Genomic DNA, 12,660 nt, shown 5'->3' on the forward strand with positions numbered 1-12,660 from the left:
ACGGCTGAGCATGGCTTTGAACCTGCAGAAACTGCATCTTGTGACAATGAGGAAAGCAGACTTGTGTGTTCACTATGTTCTGGGTCTTCAGGGAAACTTTTTTTTCTGATACCCTCGCATTGTTCTCCCTTTAAGATAATATAAATTTATTAGCCAAAAGTTATTTTTACCATTCTAAAAATAGTTCCCCTCTTTTTTTATCCCCAGATTTGAAGAGCTGGATCCTGGGGCCTCTGGACAGCGATCCCAGATCAATCTGTGAGCCCCAGGACAGTGAGAGGCCCTGTTCCGAACCCCAAGCTGAACAGCTCCTGAGGGACCACACCTGAGGTTCACCTCTGACCTTACCTGCACACGCAGACAACCCCCTATATATACACTCACACCAACAGAAGTTAGATAGCTGTTACTTACCCATGTGTCGTATTTGTTCAGAAATATCATCTCTGATATCTGACAGATCCTACATATCCAGGAAAGAGTCAAAGTGAAAGACCCCCAAAGGTATCCTGACAGACGTCTGGTGCTCTGGGGTTCATGGGGTCAGTGGTAGGGATGTCCCAGTCCTCTGACCCTGCTACTAGTTGGCAGAGATCTGGATGCAAGTTAGGCCACCATGTAAAGGGGGTGTGAAGGGCGGTCGTTTGCCAGACCGTCTCCCCAGTTTGTGAGATAACCTGCCAAGTGAGCCTCTTAACTAGGTGCGGGCTCTCTGCCGCCCTAGTCCCCTGGGGGTAGGCAGAGATTAAGAGGAGGGGGAGGAAGAGGAGCCGCGGGCCAACCTTATTTTTAGGGGGTTTCGTGTGCGGCGCAACTGTCCATGTTGACTTTCTGGATCCTGCTGGGTCCAGGCACTCGGTTCGACTCCTGGCCGCCAGGAGTAGATCATCCACGTACTGGAGCAGAGTCAGGGTTGGGTGTTCGACCCGGAATCCGGCCAGATCTGCATGTAGGGCCTCATCAAAGAGGGTTGGGCTATTTTTGAAGCCCTGAGGGAGCCGGGTCCAGGTTAATTGTCCCGAGAGCCCTTTTTCTGGGTCCCTCCATTCAAAAGCGAATAGCATTTGACTTTGAGGGTGCAGTCTTAAACAAAAGAAGGCATCCTTCAGGTCTAGCACAGTGTACCAGACGTGGGTCGGTGGGAGGGTGCTCAGAAGGTTATAGGGGTTGGGCACCGTGGGGTGTATGTCCTCCACCCGCTTATTGACCTCTCTCAAGTCCTGGACCGGCCTGTAGTCCCCTGTCCCCGGTTTCTTAACACAGGCAAGAGAGGGGTGTTCCAAGGGGACTGGCAGGGCTTTAGCACCCCTTGGTCCAGGAGCCTTCGAATATGGGGCTTGATCCCCTCATGAACTTCCCGTGACATTGGGTATTGTCTGATTGAAACGGGAGTCGCGGAGGCCTTTAGTGAGATCACCAGCGGTGGCTGATCGTGTGCCAGCCCCAAGCCCCCAGTCTCTGCCCAGGCCTGAGGAAACTCTCTCAGCCAGTTCTGTAGCCCCTCAGGTGATTTCTCCGGGGGTTCTGGCTCAAACAAACGGTATTCTTCCTCTAAACTGAGGGCAAGGATTTGTAGAGGGTCTCCTTTAGGACCCGTGACCCTCGGTCTCTTCTCATCCCAAGTTTGCAGGCGTCCTGAGTTTCAGCTGCCAGGAGTAAATCATCTACATACTGGAGGAGAGTGACATTAGGGGTGGTCTCTCGATACCTCCGAAGGTCTCGGTGTTGGGGAGTTCTTAAATCCTTGCGGAAGTCTAGTCCATGTTAGCTGCCCTGTCCTCCCTTCCTCAGGGTCTGATCATTCAAAAGCAAAGAGCTTTTGGGAATCTGAGTGGAGGGGTAGGCAGAAGAAGGCATCTTTCAAATCCAGAACAGTGTACCTACCAATTGCGCTCTGGAGGCAAGGTACTCAGGAGATTGTAGGGGTTGGGCACTGTAGGGTGAATGTCTATTACCCGGGAGTTTACTTCCCTCAGATCCTATACTGGTCTGTAGTCATTTGTTCCTGGCTTCTTTACCGGTAGGACCGGAGTGTTCCACTCTGACTGGCATGGTTTCAGAATGCCCAGTTCCAGAAACCTCCTGATGTGGGGTTTTGTGCCTTCCGGGGTTCTCGACTGAGCCGGTATTGTCTTACACGCACCGGCACAGCGGTGGGCTTAAGGGTGACTACCACCGGAGGTTGTTCTTTAGCCAGCCCAAGGCCCCCTGTCTCTGCCCACGCATTAGGAAACCTATGAATCCATTCCTCGTTGTTCGGGGAGACAGCAGCTACAGAGGCTTTAGCTGCTGCTCCATACAACCGATACTCCTCAGTGGCTCGGAGTTCTAATGTGAGGAGATGGAGGTCCCCCACTTTTGGGTGTGCAAATTTTAATTCTGGGCCCCGAGCGGTAAAGGAGATTTGTGCTCCCAATTTTGTCAGGAGATCTCTGCCCAAAAGCGGCACCGGGCAGTCAGGCAGGACTAGGAAGGAATGCTGTACAGTACCTTTTCCCAAGTTGACTGTTCTCTGGGTGGTCCAGGGTCTCTCTCTGCTTCCATTCGCTCCTTGAACCAGTGACTTTTGGGTAGATAGAGGCCCCAGCGGATGCTGGATGGCTGAGTAGACTGCCCCTGTGTCCACCTCAAAGTCCACTGGGGTCCCCTCCACTTCAAATGTTACCCGGATCTCGGGGAGGGAATCCGAACCCTGACTCCCTCAGTCTTCGAGGGCAAGGACCTGTCGACCTCGCCCTTTTAACTTCTTTGGGCATTCTCTGGCCCAGTGACCTTCCTCTTTACAGTAGGCACATTGGTTTGGTCCCAGAGGAGAGCGGCCTCCCCGGCCTCCTCCTCCTCCTCCTCCTCCTCGCCCCCGTGGCCCTGGCCCGTCTCTTACCGCGGCTGCAAGAATCCGTGTCAAATCCCGATTCTGGCGTTTTTGTCGTTGTTTCACTTTTTCCTCTCTTTCTTTTTCCAGTCGAATCTCTTTTTCTTCCGCAGTCTCTCGCTTATAGTAGACCTTCTCTGCCTCTTTAACCAGATCTCTCAGGCTCAGCCCTTGCAATCCATCTAATCTCTGCAACTTCCGCCGTATATCTGTGGCGGACTGTCCTATAAAGGCCATGCTTACTGCTCCCCTCAATTCCTCTGACTGTGGGTCAAAGGGGGTATACCTTCTATATGCCTCCATGAGTCTCTCAAGGAAGGCAGAGGGGGTTTCTTCAGGCCCTTGAAGAACCTCACCTCCTTAGCCAAATTAGTGGGTCTTCTGGCCGCTGCATGGAGACCCGCCATTAGAGTCTGGCGATAGAGGGACAGATGCTCCCTACCTTCTGGAGTGCTCGCGTCCCAGGTCGGACGTCTCAAGGGGAAACGCTCATCAATGAGATTGGGGAGCTGGGTTGGCCGTCCGTCTGGTCCAGGGACTAACTTCCCAGCCTCCAGGAGGATGCATTCCCTTTCTTCTGTGGTGAAAAGGACCCCCAGAAGTTGCTGGCAATCGTCCCATGTAGGCTGGTGGGAATACATGATGGACTCGAGGAGCCCGGTTAGTCGGGTGGGATCTTCAGAAAAGGGTGGGTTATTATTTTTCCAATTATATAAATCTGAGGAGGAAAACGGCCAATATTGGAGGGCAGGCATGTCTCCCCCAGCCCCATCCTCAATGGTTCCCCCAATGGGGCTCAGGGGCAGTGTGACTGCCGGTGCGGCCTCATCATGAGGGCGTGCCCTCCTTTACCGGGTGCCCTGTGCCGGCCCTGAGGGGGAGACCAGAGCCGGTCTGGAGTCTGCCCCTGCTGACTCGCTCAAAAAGCTTGGCTGCATGGGAACTAGGCATGGCTTTGTGCTAGAGTGGGCTGTGAGCACTGTGGGGCCCAGATACAGCCAGCAGGTTCTGGCTGGGCTACTGTGTGGACATGGGGCAGAGTTGGCAGGAGCCAGCAGGAGCCTCAAGGAGCTCAGTGTGGGGGCTGGTGGAGAACTAACTGCCCCTCCAGGGTCACTGCTGAGGAGTGGCCTACAGGTCTGTGGGTCCAGCCAGGGCGTGGAGTCATCTTTTGTCTCCATGGTGCATGCCTTCCCCGTTCTCTTCCATGCTGTTTGGTGGGGCTCCCAAGACCTGCCCTGGGGCTAAAACCTAATCAAGGTCTGGCTCCAGGAATGGAATGTCACCAACAGTTTGTCTGTGGTACAGTGCTGATGCAAATTGAGTTATTCTTGTTATGGTATGTGCATGTATTTCTGTTCTTGTTTAAAATATTGTTAACTTTACAATATATTCTAGAGTACTGAGGGAAATCACAAGAAAGACTTTGGTAAGAGTTTCTGTTTTAAAGGAAAAGAAAAAAGTGAAATTTGTCTAGAGTAAATGTCTGAGGGATCAAAGGAACGGACTGAGGGTACATGGAAGGTTGTAGAAGGTCAGAGGGGATGTGATGTAAACTGTTTGTTATGGTTTCTTATACCTGCAAATACTGAATTTAAAAGTTAGATTTTCATCTTAAGAATGGCTAATGCTTCTGCAAACTGCTTATGTGTGTATGTATACAGGTATGTGACTTGAAAATGTAAGCAAGCTTTAACTGTACGTATGTATGTGTGTAACTTGGATCCAACTGTGTGTATGTGTGCAAGTAATTATTGTTTAGAAAAACGAGCTTTAAACAGCAACCACGTGGCTCCCTCCATCTTGGCTGGTGACTTCATGGGCAGCCATGTGGCTGGTAGCCATCTTTTACTAAGGTTATAAAGATCTACTCGGGTTAACACCTAATACTTATGTCTTTACCAAGTGTTCAACAGCAAGTTTCTAGAGAATTTAAATAGATGGCAACATATGTTTATTTGATTAATATTAAAGCTGCACATCAATGCTTTTATTCACAGGAATATACCTTGCTCTGGCAGCCAAACTTTGCAACATAAAGGAATCATAGGAAACAGCTGAGGTTTGCAAATGTATGGCAGGACTAGAGTTCCAAAAAGAGTGGAACTAGTTGCAGTGGTGGAAGACATTCGAGAGATCTCAATCTTTTAAGAACAGTTTTTTACAGTTAAAAACCAATGGCTTAAAAAAATGTTTCTCCTTACCCAAGGTACATTCAGGCTTAAGAATGTTGTCTAGGGCCGGGAGGTGGTGGTGCACGCCTTTAATCCCAGCACTTGGGAGGCAGAGGCAGGCGGATCTCTGTGAGTTCGAGGCCAGCCTGGGCTACCAAGTGAGTTCCAGGAAAGGTGCAAAGCTACACAGAGAAACCCTGTCTTGAAAAACCAAAAAAAAAAAAAAAAAAAAAAAAAAAAAAAAAAAAAAAAAAGAATGTTGTCTAACCTCCTTGTATTTGCTAAGTTTGTTATATTTTCAGGGTTGAGCTTGAAACAAGTAATTAGAAACAAAGTTTGTCCATTCAGATATACCTGGACAGCCCTCATACTTCAGAGATCTGCAGAATATGGCATTTAAATGTTGATCTAAAAGCTTACTATATCAGACAGGCTTCCAGATCCTAGCAGTGACCCAAGGTCTCCAAAGAAGATTACGTACGAGGCACCACAACGTCTCTGCCTGAAATATGACAACACTGACCACAGGGCAAGATGCCCCAATGCAACGCCTGCCACCAAGACACAGCCCAGACTGTGGACAAGCAGTAGGACACTGGAATTGATTGCACCCTTTTGCCTGATCAAGGTCAGTCTTCCATGTCCCTATTCCACAGGAAAAAATACTCTGCCTTATGGACCTGATGGCGGAAGAAGATGGATACTGTTCTGACTGGTGCCTCCAACGCTATGGAGACCTGGGTAGGGATTGGTCCCTGTAATTTATAGGATTGGAAGCTTCTTGGTCTGCACTCAGATATAGTTTATCCTTCTCAGATCTCTGACAGTACTGATGGCCGGCTAGCTCTAACTTTGTCAGCATGGCAGCATCAGACAACCAGATCTTTCTGCAAGGCTATAGCTTTCTTGTTAGCTCACTTTTAGGAAAATGTTCTAAGATATAAAAGTTTAAGTAAGTCATAAAGGTTCAGATATGAGTCCAAAATGAGATAAGTTTCAGATTACTCTCCTGTTCTATGGTTCAGAGCTTAACATTTAGGAGTCCTGATGAGCTGGTAGAGCAATGACTACTTACTGTTCAGTCACAAGCTCAATATTTTGGATTTGTTTTAGATGTCATATTTAAATGTAACTTGTTGGGACTCAAAGGTTTGAGTCCACTTCTGCTGATACCCATTACCTGCTTTGTCTACAATATGGATTTCAGTGCAGATTGGTAATACTAATGTATCTAAAACTTTTATGTCATTTTGTAAGTAGGCCTCAAAGGATCAAAAGAGCCACAAAAACCTAGACCCATTTCACAGAGGTTGAAAGGACCCAAGATAAGTATTCCTAAAGATGGTATTTTTCCTCTCTCCTGGTCTTGGGACTACTGCTTTTCCCATTACTAAGTGTATGGACCTAAGGGTTCCAAATAAGTTCATAAATTTTAACTTCTGTTCCTAGTTTAAATTTGTCTCAACAGATTTCCATTTGGCTGGCAGTCACCTCCAGGTTTCAGTTGCTGACTCCACTGCTCCAGACGACTGTGAGCTCCGGACTTGCTAAAATCAGACATGGACCAGCCCAGCTAATATGGTTCTTCCTTGTCCCTATGGAGTCAGGCAGCTACATGCTTCTGACAAATGCCCCCTTGCCCAGTCTTTGACTAGCTTTTCAGCCTTTTGGGGCCCCTTGACAACGGCGCCCCAATGCCAGCTCGAAGCAGTTCCAGAAGAGAATACATCACCCATGTTCCCTGTTCAGAAAAGGCTGAAATGCTGGGTCAAAATGAAACTCCCTGGCATAGAGACAAGATGGCTAACTATACATGGCCATTATTAGAGAGGGATACTTAGGAGCTAACTGTCCAAAACCCATGACTGGGTTCCATTAGGCACATGAGAAGGGGGAAATGTGAGACCAAAATGAGCCATCTTAGAAAGAGGAAAAGAGGGAAACACTGGCTTGTGTTTTCCTTTCCAACTTGGTCGTTTCCTGGAACTATCTCTAGGTCAGGATAAGAATCAGGCAGAGCTTTCAATGCTCCCACATTCTCAGAGTTGTCCCCAGGAAGAAAGACTTGAGGGACACAGTGTCTTGCTTGCTTGTAATTTTTTTGCCGTCATAATAAAAACCATAGACTTAGTGGCTTAAGTGTTTGTTCATTTTATTTCCTTGTTGAAGAAGTCAGAAATCTAGGGCAATGGGTCTCAGAGGTTGAATACAAAAGGCTGGCAGCACTGTGTTATTTTCTGGATGCTCTAGGGGAGAATTCCTCTTCTTGTTCACTGGAGTCATTTTTAGAACCCTGTTCCTTTCTGGACAGTAGCTGCAGACAGTTCAAAGCTTTCAGAGAATGCACACACTGTAAGTAAACTGGTTGCAATTCGGTGGGTTTAGTCCTGGGTTTTGGTACCAACAATGTAAATAAATTGGTTGCAACAACTCTGGGGAAAGGTGTCCTGACTACCTGGGGAGTCAGGCAACACCTGGAGCTGCTTAGAACAGCTCTGATGGCAGAACTGCAAAGAAGCAGCCTAACCCAGGAATGGAAATTTTTCTGACTTCTCGGGATAGTCAGGCCTGGAACTGCTTTCAGCAGGGAAGGATATCTTCACTGTTCTGGGAAGTCAAGGTATACCTGGTGTGATTGGGGGATGGTCTCCACGCAGTATATAGCAATCCGGCCCCTCTCTGAGAGAGCTGCTTCCTTTGCTTCACTCTGCACAAAGGGAAACCCCCTCCAGAAATGTAGCAATCTCCTCCTGCTCAGGAGAAAAGTGTTACTTTTCAGCTCTCTCTTGATCTGTCCACTGAGGGACTCAACAAAGATCTTCTGTTCAGCTCCTTCTTGCTCTGCTCTTTCAGCTCTCCTTTGTTTTGTCCACTGAGGGACGTCTCAGCAAGGATCTTCTCTATGCCAGTGAATGAAGATCTTCACAGGCAAAGCTCTTTCGAGAAAGAGATTTATTTGGAAGCTGGAGAGATGGCTCAGAGGTTAAGAGCACTGGGTGCTCTTCCAGAAGTCCTGAGTTCAATTCCCAGCAACCACATGGTGGCTCACAACCATCTATAATGGGATCTGCTGCCCTCTTCTGGCATGCAGGCAGGATACTGTACACATATAATAAATAAATAAGTCTAAAAAAAAGATTTATTTGGCAAGGAGGAGTCCAGGAGAACTAGCTGCCTCTACCAGAGTGGAGAGAGCAGCCTTTTTTCTAACTGACCAGGCATGGCAGTTTACATAGGAAATCTTAGGGGTGGAGTCAACCAGGGGTTAACCTGGGGCCCAGGGTTCTACTGTCCTGCTCTGTGATTGGTTGGTTACACAAGTTAGTTGTCCAGGGGCAGAGATGGCTCTGATCTGACTGAGCCAAACTGTTTCTTTCTGCCCTGATCTGAGCCATCTTTCCCTGGTTCTGGGCTCCAGGGTCAGGGTGGGTTTCTTTAGCCAGCCCCTTTTCCCTACACATACTTCTTCTTGTGAAGAGGCCTAACTTAACATCAGTGCAGCCATGACAGGCTGCAGACTAACAACACTGCGACTAGGCCTCACCATTACAATAACCAGGAAAAGCCACAAACTGTGCCCTGCAGGAGACCAATCAGGATTGAGACAAACAAGTACTAGATGCTCCAGAACATTAAGGAGAGCTCACATCACTTGTATATCATTTCCTTTATTATTAACATTGTTGCTAATTTCCTTGTAGCAATGCCAGTACCAATCCCTGATTGACAAGACTTCTGAGCCCCACTCCTGCCCAATCAGGAGTTCAACACCCATCTGAGTCTGGAATTACCCCCCCCATCCTTTACTCCTTAAAATCCCTGCCATAACTGAGCTCAGGGCTCTCCTTGATCCAACCGCTGTGTTGGAACAGACAGAGAGCCCAAGCTCGAGCTCGCAATAAAGGCTCTTTGCTTTTGTTTATGAACTCAGGCTCCTGGTGGTCTCTGGGGGGCTCATGACGCAGGCATAACACTTGCTATTGATCTCTCCTCTCCAACTTTGAAGCCAGCAACAGGAGATACTTATTCTCCTTCCATCTTAACACTTTTTTGTTTTTATTTTTGAGACAGGGTCTCATTATGTGGGTCCTGGATATACTGGAACTCACCACATAGACCAGGCTGCCCTTGAACTCATGGACATCTACCTGCCTCTGCCTCCTGGGTGCTGGGATTAAAAGTGTGTGCCACCACATCTAGGATTTTACTTATTTGGTGTGTGTGTGTGTGTGTGTGTGTGTGTGTGTGTGTGTGTGTGTGTGTATTATGTCCACATACCACAGTGCATTGGTGGAAGCCAGAGGACAACTTGAGGGGGGATTGGGTCTCTCCTTCTGCTATGTGGGTCCCAAGGATCAGACTGAAGCTTGGTGGTGGCAAGTGCCTTTATCCTGGGAACCATGTCCCAGTTTCATATCTTTTTTTTTCTATCTTTTTTTTTCCAGAGCTGAGGAACAAACCCAGGGCCTTGTGCTTGCTAGGCAAGCGCTCTACCACTGAGCTAAATCCCCACCCCCCTGTTCTTATATCTTAAATTAACCCATTTCTATTAATGTATAAGTTGCCATGTGGCTCGTGGCTTACCGGTATCTTACATCATGCTTCTCCTTGTGGTGGCTGGCAGCATCTCCCTGCCTCAGCCTTCCACCTCCCAGAATTCTTCTCCTTGTCCCGCCTACACTATCCTTCCTGCCTGGCTACTGGCCAATCAGCGTTTTATTTATCAATCAATCAGAGCAACATATATTTACAGCATACAGGACATCCCTGTGGTGCTATTGTGTTCCCCAAAATATTGTGCACCCCAATAAACTTATCTGGGGTCAGAGACAGAACAGCCAGCTTGAAAATGGTGGCACTCACACCTTTAATCTTAGAATTCCAGAGGTAGAAATCCCTGGATCTCTGTGAGTTCAAGGCCACATTGGAAACAGCCAAGCATGGTGACTAATGCCTTTAATCCCAAGAAGTGAGCCTTTAATCCCAGGGAGTGATGGCAAAAACAGAAAGATATATAAGGTGTGGAGACCAGAAACTAGAAGCATTTGGCTGGTTAAGCTTTTAGCTGGTTAAGGTTTTAGACTTTGGAGCAGCAGTTCAGCTGAGATTCATTCTGGATGAGGACTCAGAGGCTTCCAGTCTGAGGAAACAGCAAGGATTCAGCTGTGGAACTGGCAAGGTGAGGTAGCTGTGGCTTGTTCTGCTTCTCTGATCTTCCAGCATTCACTCCAATAACTGGCCTTAGGATTGATTTTATTAATAAGATCTGTTAAGATTCCTGCTACATATCCCACAGCATGTGTGGGAGGTGTTTCACGCACTGAGCCATCTATCTGGCCTGAATTAAATTGTTATGTTGTTAAACAGTATGTGTTTACCAGAATGAAGGCAAAAGAGCCTTGGGAGGCCCTGTCTCTTTTTAAACATTGCCCCTTTTGGCCAAGGCGGACAGTAGAGCTGACATGTGGCATGTGAGGCTGAGCCGGCCGGATGTTCTTGAGGAGACAGAATGTCCAGCTTCATATCTTGAGGTTCCTAATTAAACTGCAATACCCTCTTTGTCCTGAAAGATAACATAGTCACATGTGCAGAAATCTTTGGAGATTCATTGTTCAGTCCAACACACCTAGTGACATTCAAAATGATGTGACTTGGAAACAGTCTTCAATCTCTACCCCTCTGTCAGCACTCAGCTGTATATGTGATGCATCATCATTCAGGCTCTGTGCCCTGTGCATTCACTGGGAAGTGTCTGGGGCTGGAGAGATGGCTCAGCCATTAAAGGCTAGGCTCACAGCCAAGAAGAGAAGTGTCTAAAGACAACGCTTTTATAGCATACAGGATAAGAGGAGGGACACAGTTAAAGGGAACGGAATGAGTAGAGTTTTCTTTCTTCTCCCTAAATGGAAGAATACAGCAACTCATGTGGTACAGAGAAAGAATGGTAACATCTCATTGGCTATGAAGTACAATCAATGACTGGCCCAATGAGGATCCAACTTTCACAGGAGAAGGAATAGCTTGAGATCTGCCTTGTAGTGGCTAAGAACTAAGCACATGTATAGACAGGTGATGGCCAGATGCTACTGCTGAGGAGCCCTGCACACATACACATGTGCACACACTTCAGACACACATGTGTATATACATAAATGCACCTGCAGCTAACCAGTGGTATATCAGTTTGATTTCCTGCTTGTGGAGGGAGGGTTATTATGAAAGGAATAACCATGTCCCAGGGCCTTTAAAACTCATTCCAGAGGGCTAGAGAGATGACTCAGAGGTTAAGAGCACCTCTTCCAGAGGTCCTGGGTGAAGTGAAGCGTCACACCTGGGGACAGTAAGTGACTAGGCAGCCTGAACCACCATAAACCAGCTACTGTCACTAAACCGTAACACTGGGCACACTCGCCAACACTCGGTCATAAAACAGCAGCAATTAGACAACCCCAGCAGGACCAGGAAGCATTCTTTTTATTTTAATATGGAAAGCTTCATGAGTTTGTGTGTTATCCTTGTGCAGGGGCCATGCTGAAATGTTGCTAGGGAAGAATCAGCAGAGCAAAGAGCTCCTGGGTCGGCGTACTGAAACTAGCCCTCACCTCTGCTCTTCCCTTCTGCTGGAGGAAAAGTTTTGGCGAAACACATGACTACCCAACTAGGAGTGCCGTTTCTCAGATCCCCTTGCAGCCAAGCTTCTGGATAGCATCGGGTTGCCCTGGTCCGCTTGCTCCTGATAACTGGGAGGGAGGTTGAGGCACCCAGCTGTGTGGCTTCAGGCTGCATTCTGGGTTCCCTGTTCAGAAACTGTTGGCAGTGGTGACTTCTTGACTTGACTCAGGAAAGTCTTCTGTTAGCAATGAGCTCCACTCCCTCCTAATCTCCTAGTCAGACACTGGAAGAGGAAGTTCAGACACTGTGCTCCAAATACTGGGACAGGGCATTTCAGTGAGTTTCCCCTGACACCCGGACACCACAGTGGGAAATGCTGCCATGTTGTATTTCCTCACTCTAATGATGGGAAACCGAACTTGCAGGGGGCAGAGGGCAGAGCCCAGCTACAGAGTCAAACAATTGTGTTTACTACCATGTGTTACAGAGAAAGAATGGTAATGAGAATGTAATGAAGTACAATCAGTGGCCGGCCCACTGAGGATCCACTTTTCCAGAGGATCACTGGCTGCTCTTCCAGAGGTCTTGAGTTCAATTCCAGCACACTCATGATGGCTTACAACCATGTATAATGAGATATGATGCCCTCTGTTGGTGTGCAGGCATATATGCAGGCAGATCACTGTGTACATAATAAATACATCTTTTAAAAAAATAACTCCTTCTACATGACATATCATGCTTATAGTGATATTTTATTTGTACTGAAATGTGATTTGTAGTTAATAAATAAAGTTGCCCGGGGGTCAGAGCTATTAGCAAGCCATAGCAAAAGCTGGGCAGTGGTGGTGCTTGCCTTTAATCCCAGCACTTGGTAGGCAAAGCTAGTTAGATCTCTGTGTGTTCAAGGATACAGCCAGCATTGGAGACACATGCCTTTAATCTCAATACCAACCATAGAAGACCTGGAGGTCTGTACAGACAGGCAGTGACTAGGAGGTC

The 12,660-nt window shown here is 47.6% G+C and overlaps 1 long non-coding RNA gene across 3 annotated transcripts in view; it reads left to right on the forward strand.

Moving 5' to 3' along the window:
* Positions 1–7,185, forward strand: part of LOC143273283 (uncharacterized) — a 29,062-nt gene extending 21,877 nt beyond the window's left edge. For all 3 annotated transcript variants that reach the window (XR_013051217.1, XR_013051218.1, XR_013051219.1), the window contains exon 2: positions 208–7,185. This is a non-coding gene — a long non-coding RNA (uncharacterized LOC143273283). The remainder of the gene's footprint in view (positions 1–207) is intronic.
* Positions 7,186–12,660: the final 5,475 nt, after the last annotated feature.

Source organism: Peromyscus maniculatus, chromosome 5 (assembly GCF_049852395.1).
Source record: "Peromyscus maniculatus bairdii isolate BWxNUB_F1_BW_parent chromosome 5, HU_Pman_BW_mat_3.1, whole genome shotgun sequence".
Lineage (NCBI taxonomy): Eukaryota > Metazoa > Chordata > Mammalia > Rodentia > Cricetidae > Peromyscus > Peromyscus maniculatus.